Raw genomic sequence first — 7707 nt, forward strand, 5'->3', positions numbered from 1 at the left:
ATGATTGAGAGCTGCGAATATATCAGCCATGTACGCTAAAATGAGAATGAACTCAGGATTTTTGAAGCAATCTGCATGGCAGTGTTGGTGCTCTTGCAAAAACAGGGCTAATTCCACACGCATGGCAAAAACACGATTCAGCACCTGTCCCCGGGATAACCACCGAATATTAGAATGGAGCAGAAGTACCTCAAATTCAGAGCCCATTTCTTTACACAGCTCACTGAAGATGCGGTGCCTCAGAGCACTTTTTCGCGCATAGTTCACACATTCCACCACAGTTTTTAATACTTCTGCCATTTTTGGAGGTAAGGTTTTTGTTGCCAACGCATGCCTGTGCAGAATACAATGCGTCACAATGATGTGTGGTGCATCGGCCTTTACTAGCGCACCAAAACCAGACTTTCTTCCCAGCATGACTGGAGCTCCGTCCGTACAAACTGCAGAAACCATATCCCATGAAAGATTGTTGTCTCTGAAGAAGTCATCCACAAGCTTCTTCACATCGGCTGCCTTCGTTGTTGTAAGAGGCTTACAAAATAAAAACTCTTCTTTTATCATGTCGTCTTTCACATAGCGTACAAAAACAGCAAGCTGGCTTAGATCAGAAACGTCTGTGGTTTCGTCGAGTTGAAGGCTGAATTTTGCCGGGCTTGAAATCAGATCCGCGACTACTTGAGCCAAGATGTCTTTACTCATGTCTTCTATTCTGTCACTGACGGTGTCATTTGAAAGGGGAATTTGGGATAATTTACCTTCGGCCGCTGTTCCGAGTATCAGATTCGCCATCTTTAATGCAGCTGGTTTCACAAGTGTTTCACCAATGGTGTGTGGCTTGCCCTGCTTTGCGATCAGGTAAGCAACTTCGTACGATGCTGTCAGGATCGGTTTGTTAACAGGTACAAATCCAAGAGCAGGCAGAGTGGCCCTTTCATCGAATCTGGCTCTCTTCACCCTGAATTCAGCAAGTGTTGTGTTCTTGTATTCTCCGTCTCCATGCAGCTTCAAGAAGTGTTCCTTTAGTTTTGCCGGTGCAAGACTAGAGTTGCTCAACTTGGCGTTGCAAATCATGCAGATAGGACGCTCACTCCCATCACGTTCCGTGATACATGAGAATCCATGTTGTACATATTCGTCCGACCACTTTCTTCTTTTGCCCGACATAGTTAGTATGGATAAAATATTAAAGAAATCACACGACGTACGACAACAACAGTCACACGTTGACTACTGAGTACGCACTAAATTCCCCGCAGCGCTGATTGGCCAAGCAGTGTAGCATGATCATCTGCAGCCAGTGATGGCCAAGCGGGCCGTGTGTGTCATCACAAATTTACACAATAATTCAAGTGTGTCCGGACCTCCGTGGCGGGGGCTCTGCCGAACCCCTGAGATCGACTCACCGAACCCCTAGGGTTCGATCGAACCCAGGTTAAGAACCACTGCTCTAGACGCTTGGTGGTGTTCACTCTAGACACTTGGTGGTGTTCACTCTAGACGTTTGGTGGTGTTCACTCTAGACGCGTGGCGGTGTTCACTCTAGACGCGTGGCGGTGTTCACTCTAGACGCTTGGCGGTGTTCATTCTCTACATGTAGAGGGGAAACCGGGGGATCGGGAAGGAAATCCACACGACCACGGGGAGAGAGACACGCAGCCTCGGCTGTGTTGATTGATCCTCAATTAACTACTTGGTGGAGTGAGGAAGCATTACTACTGAGCAGGTGAAGGTTGCCAGGCGTGGGTCTGGACACACCACCACCTGTGAACCATGCCAGTGTGTGACAGTGGTGGAGCCAGTGGGGGGTGGGGTGGCACGTGCTTCCCCAACGATCCGATAGAAATCCCTCATTTTGATAGGATCATTGAGGTTTATTAGTAACGAGCTTCACTACCCAGCTTCGCCCGGGACTTGGATTCTTGTCTTGGATTAACTTCACATTCCCTTCTATTTCACTGAAAAACCCTGGAAAAAATTGATGCTTGCAAGAAAGAAAAAAGCCGAAACAAATAAATTTACCTAAATCGGATGTTTTCACTCAAGGAAATTCAACCTTAACGCACTTCTACGTAAGGTCGATTTTGGCCACTCGGGGAAGGGAATAATGACGTGACGAGCTGAAAATAGTCACGTTCACTTAGAAATTACAGACAGCGTCAGCCGTGCAAATTTTCACGACGCCAGAGCTCAGCGTTGGAGAGGTTTTTGCTGCTTCGCACAAACAAACAGATGGAATGTTCTGCTTCATATTTTAGATAGCAGTTCTACCCGTTCTTCGCACGGAGGATGTGTGTTGAACTCCGAGAAGCCAGTGGCTTCATCGGCCAGGAGCGAAGCGCCAACTAAAATCTCCCGGCACGCTGTTAACAGCTCTAAGCATTGCAGAGCGCTTGACTCAGAGGTGTTGCGGGTTGACGCCAGACACTTCATGGTCATTTCCCCCCCCCCCCCCAAAAAAAATACAAAATACTTTTTACATTTTTTACATTGTGTACAGTATGGAACATACCCACATGCCAAATTTCAAGTGTGTGGCACGTTGGGAAGTATGCTAAACATTTCGAACAGACACATGTATCCACACATTTCCCTTTCATATATATAGATAAATCAGCATTTTGCGACCCCCACTGCCACCGTGTGGCATATTATTACGTGCCAGGGACTCTATGAGAGGACAACAGACCGAGTCCATAATTGGCAATAAGTAACGGCAAAACAATTGTAAGCGACTCTCAGAATTTTGCGCAGTTGCGTATACAGAGTACACGACTTCCCTGAAGGCAAACACCTTCAGCGAGCGCAATGCCGATCACACGCGTCGAATAAAAAGCAAGGGACAAGTCATTACTTACTAACAACTCCTTACTAACAGCTCCTTACTAACAACTCCTTACTAACAACTCCTTACTTACTAACAACTCCTTACCAACAACTCCTTACTTACTAACAACTCCTATCATTTTTCATTGCTGGAGGGGTTTCCCCCCTTACCTGAAAATCCTGGCTCCGCCTCTGAGTGTGTGACAGTGTCAAGTTTGTGTTTGCAGTAAAGTCTATTAACTCTATTGAGCACGGAGGTTATATCAAAACAATAGTTTATTTTTGTTTTCCTCTGCAACTCTTTATAAGAATGGAGTCAGGAAGTTAACATAGCACACACGTGCAGCTGAAGTCGGATCTGTTCATCCCAGCATTCAAGGACATCTGTGCCTGGCTTCACACCTCTAAGTTGCGATTGAACATTAATTTATGCATTTCTTCATAACACAAACAGTATTATTTAAACACCCTTTGCTATGTCAGCTGAATTTAGCTTTCATAAATATTCCTTTTGTTGCCAGACAGCTGAAATTGTGTGCTCGGAGTTTTTGGTGAACATTCATTTTGAAGATACGATTGCTTCCAGGCATGTTTATAACCATTTGCCCTCTCATTGTGTGCCATAACAGCCCGTGTGATGAATTTGGGACACTTTTCCACTATATCATGATTATATGAATAAGTATAGACGTGTAAGTCACGTGTTACTGTGTATATATGCTTTCCTCTGTGCCTCGATACTGACGTGTAGATGGTGTGGATATTATTTTTTTCTGTCTGCAGCTGACGCTTCTTCTGACGCTTCCTCTGCAGAATTGGTCTGATGGAGCAAATGCACTCAGCGCAGCTCGGTAGAACAAGGCAACAATGCGACCGGTGTGCATACAGCACGGATCGTACTGGAAATTTCACACGGCACAAGAGAACTCACACAGGAGAGAAACCCTTCAAGTGCAGTGTGTGTGGGATGGCGTTTGCACATTCATCTACTCTAGTAGAACACCAGAGAACACACGGGAGAGAAACCCTTCAGGTGCAGTCTGTGTGGGAAGGCGTTTCCACGTTCATCTGCTCTTGTAATACACCAGAGAACACACACGGGAGAGAAACCCTTCAAGTGCAGTGTGTGTGGGAAGGCGTTTGCACAGTCATCTAATCTTGTAGAACACCAGAGAACACACACGGGAGAGAAACCCTTCAAGTGCAGTGTGTGTGGGTATCCGTTTGCACATTCATCTACTCTTGTAATACACCAGAGAACACACACGGGAGAGAAACCCTTCAAGTGCAGTGTGTGTGGGAAGGCGTTTGCACATTCATCTGCTCTTGTAATACACCAGAGAACACACACGGGAGACAAACCCTTCAAGTGCAGTGTGTGTGGGAAGGCATTTGCAGATTCATCAAATCTTCAAGTACACCAGAGAACACACACGGGAGAGAAACCCTTCAGGTGCACTCCGTGCGGGATAACGTTTGCACAGCAACCACATCTTCAAGTACACCAGAGAACACAGAAGCATCAGAAGATCCACAAGGAGTGGAGTCTGAAATCGGCTTGTGAAAGTCAAAGTGCCACCATGAGCCCATCCCTCATGAAACATGAACCGGAAGAAAATCCCAGCTTGGACACTTTTAAAGTTATCGAGGTGAAATATGAAGAGGTAATGGTGAAGAGGGAAGAAGTGATGGTGAAGAGGGAAGAAGTGATGGTGAAATGTGAAGATGAAGATTCAACTCCAAAATGGGACCTTCACATTGATGGAGGTAACGTGAAGCAAGAGGAGAATTCTGACTGTGAGGCAGAGCGAGGCAACTCCCAGCAGTTTGTGGAAGTGGAGGTGTGGGTGGACTTCCTCCGAGACAATACAAAGTCAAGTGGAGACCCGGTAGATGTGTAAGCCAGAGACGATGTCGCTACAATAGATGCACCTTTGTCACAGGCCTTTAATGACAAGAATATGAAGTTGAACACTCATTTCCTAGGTTCAACCTGCAGAGTAAGAGCGGCCAGTCTTTGTGGACCTGTGGGTTGGGTCAATCTCTCACCAGGAGCGAGAGACAATAAGCTCCCAAGCATTCACGATGTTCTCATGATAATTGCGTTTACGCTTTGCTCGCTTAATCGCCTCGGCAACTCGGAGTTTTGTATCTCGTCTGAGACGCTCGAAGAGCATCCCCAAGTAGCAGCTGCCCCTGTGTGGCACGGAGTGGTGGCCCTGCACCGGCCTGCATGTGGGCAAGAGACTGTCAGTAGGGGGCGATGATTGATGCGTCATCTCAGTTGTGTAGTTTGTAGGCAATCTTGATTTCGAAGCTTTCGTGACTGCAGGAATCCACACTCTTGAGTTATTTCGGTAAAGTCACCACGTGGGTAGAAACATAACAGATCACGGCGTTTAGATCACAACACAAGCAATCGTCATCAGGTGGGACAACCACAGCAAGAGAAACTGCTGAAGTAGTAGGCGCCTACTCCAGCAGTTTCTTCTTCTTGCTGCTGTGCTTGTCCCACCTGATGACGATTGCTTGTGTTGCCATCGAAGTGCCGTGATCTATTATTTGTAGCGTAATGTTTAGAATTTGCTACATTTTGACCCAGACCCCAGCATGCAACGGCCTACTCGTTTTGAATGACGCAACAATAGTACGTTGTACATACACTGTTAAGCAGACGGTGCGTATTTGTAAAATAACTTCTTGTTAATACGATGTAACGTGATGCAGTCAATATCGCTGCAGTAATCAATGTTAATATGCCCGTCAATAATTTAGAATGAATACTTGTCTGATTGTGCGCGTACATGTAACATTTTGTCTGAGGGTCACACATTGATTAAGTGATGTTAGGACAAAGTGTGTGTGTGTTTTGGAAGTAACCTGTACAGAGAACTCGGGTGAGACCCGTTGTTCTTGTGATACAGGTCAAAGGGTACTTTTGTGTTTCACGAAGCGTCTGCCTCTGGAGCAACTCATTGTCTTTGAAATAGGGAGCACACTCGGATCATTCATCAGTTACAAGGCATACCACTTGAAAGTTAAACGTATAGGAGGAGATACATTCTCTACAACACGAATTGTAGTTTTGTCTTACGTGTTGACGTAGATTTTGTCTAACTAGGACTAGAAATGCTCCTTGCTGATTCACGTCTGGATGTTCGTAACCATCGGTTGAAGCAAACCCCACTGCTGCTGTTGAGACGCTGTGCACCAATAATGGCCCAACACATTGACGGCCTTCAGGCCAGGAAAGTCACAACATTTGCACACGAAGGACGCATTCACGCAAGTACCCCATGCTCCGTTTTGAAGTTTTAAAATGAAACATCTTTGAATTGTGTTGTGTTTTGAGTTAGATGATTTTATTTCTTCATTAAAAGCTTGTATCAATTTACATCTGGAAGACTTCATTGAAAAGGACATTTCGTGTGAATTTTCTCTCGTCATTAAGTAGATGGCCTTGCCGGGGGTTCGGTTTAATGCGGACACAAACAGTGTACACACACACAGTGTACACACACACAGTGTACATACACAGTGTTAACACACTACACACACACACAGTGTATACACAGTGTACACACACACACAATGTACACACACACAGTTTACACATACAGTGTACACACACAGTGTACACACACAATGTACACATACAGTGTACACACTGTACACACACAGTGTACACACTGTACATACACAGTGTTCACACACTACACACACACAGTGTATACAGTGTACACACACACAATGTACACACACACAGTGTACACATACACAGTGTAGACACACACAGTGTACACACAGTTTACACACACAATGTACACACATAGTGTACACACACAGTGACGAGTGTCGCTGTCTTCCTGCTGTCTCCACAGCTGCCGTGACGAGTGTCGCTGTCTTCCTGCTGTCTCACAGCTGCCGTGACGAGTGTCGCTGTCTTTCTGCTGTCTCACAGCTGCCGTGACGAGTGTCGCTGTCTTCCTGCTGTCTCACAGCTGCGGTGACGAGTGTCGCTGTCTTCCTGCTGTCTCCACAGCTACCGTGACGAGTGTCACTGTCTTCCTGCTGTCTCACAGCTGCCGTGACGAGTGTCGCTGTCTTCCTGCTGTCTCTACAGCTGCCGTGACGAGTGTCGCTGCCTTCCTGCTGTCTCTACAGCTGCGGTGACGAGTGTCGCTGTCTTCCTGCTGTCTCCACAGCTGCCGTGACGAGTGTCACTGTCTTCCTGCTGTCTCTACAGCTGCCGTGACGAGTGTCGCTGTCTTCCTGCTGTCTCCGCAGCTGCCGTGGCGAGTGTCGCTGTCTTCCTGCTGTCTCTACAGCTGCCGTGGCGAGTGTCGCAGTCTTCCTGCCGTCTCACAGCTGCCATGACGAGTGTCGCTGTCTTCCTGCTGTCTCACAGCTGCCGTGATGAGTGCCGGTGACTCCAGGTTGTCTCTGGCCGCTGCTGGAGCTCACAGGAACATTCTGGTGAGTCGCTTTTAGGGGGGCTCACCGGTGCTCTGTGTACTACTATACACTGTACACTACTATACACTGTACGCTATACTATACACTGTACAGTTTAACACGTAGGCTTTCGCGACCAATATTATTCATAATAAAGTTTTTTGGGTTAGATCGCGTTTATTTATAAATGTGTCGTAACCCTCCACCACCCGACACGGCCAATCAGCAAAAAAAGTGTCACGTTGACAAAAGACAAATAATTCACTACTTCAGCCCACCGGTGTGTTGAAGAGTTAATCCACATTTACAGTTTGAGTACGACGTTTCGCTGGTAAATACATCCAGCATCATCAAGCAATTCGCCAGAATGGTAAAGCCCTCGCCTGCTCCCGGTTTTTATATAGTGTGGCCTGGAAGCGTATTATTAAA

The sequence above is a fragment of the Petromyzon marinus genome, unplaced genomic scaffold (assembly GCF_048934315.1).
Source record: "Petromyzon marinus isolate PM22_M1 ecotype Great Lakes invasive population unplaced genomic scaffold, UKy_Petmar_22M1.pri1.0 PM_G_Scaffold_7, whole genome shotgun sequence".
Lineage (NCBI taxonomy): Eukaryota > Metazoa > Chordata > Hyperoartia > Petromyzontiformes > Petromyzontidae > Petromyzon > Petromyzon marinus.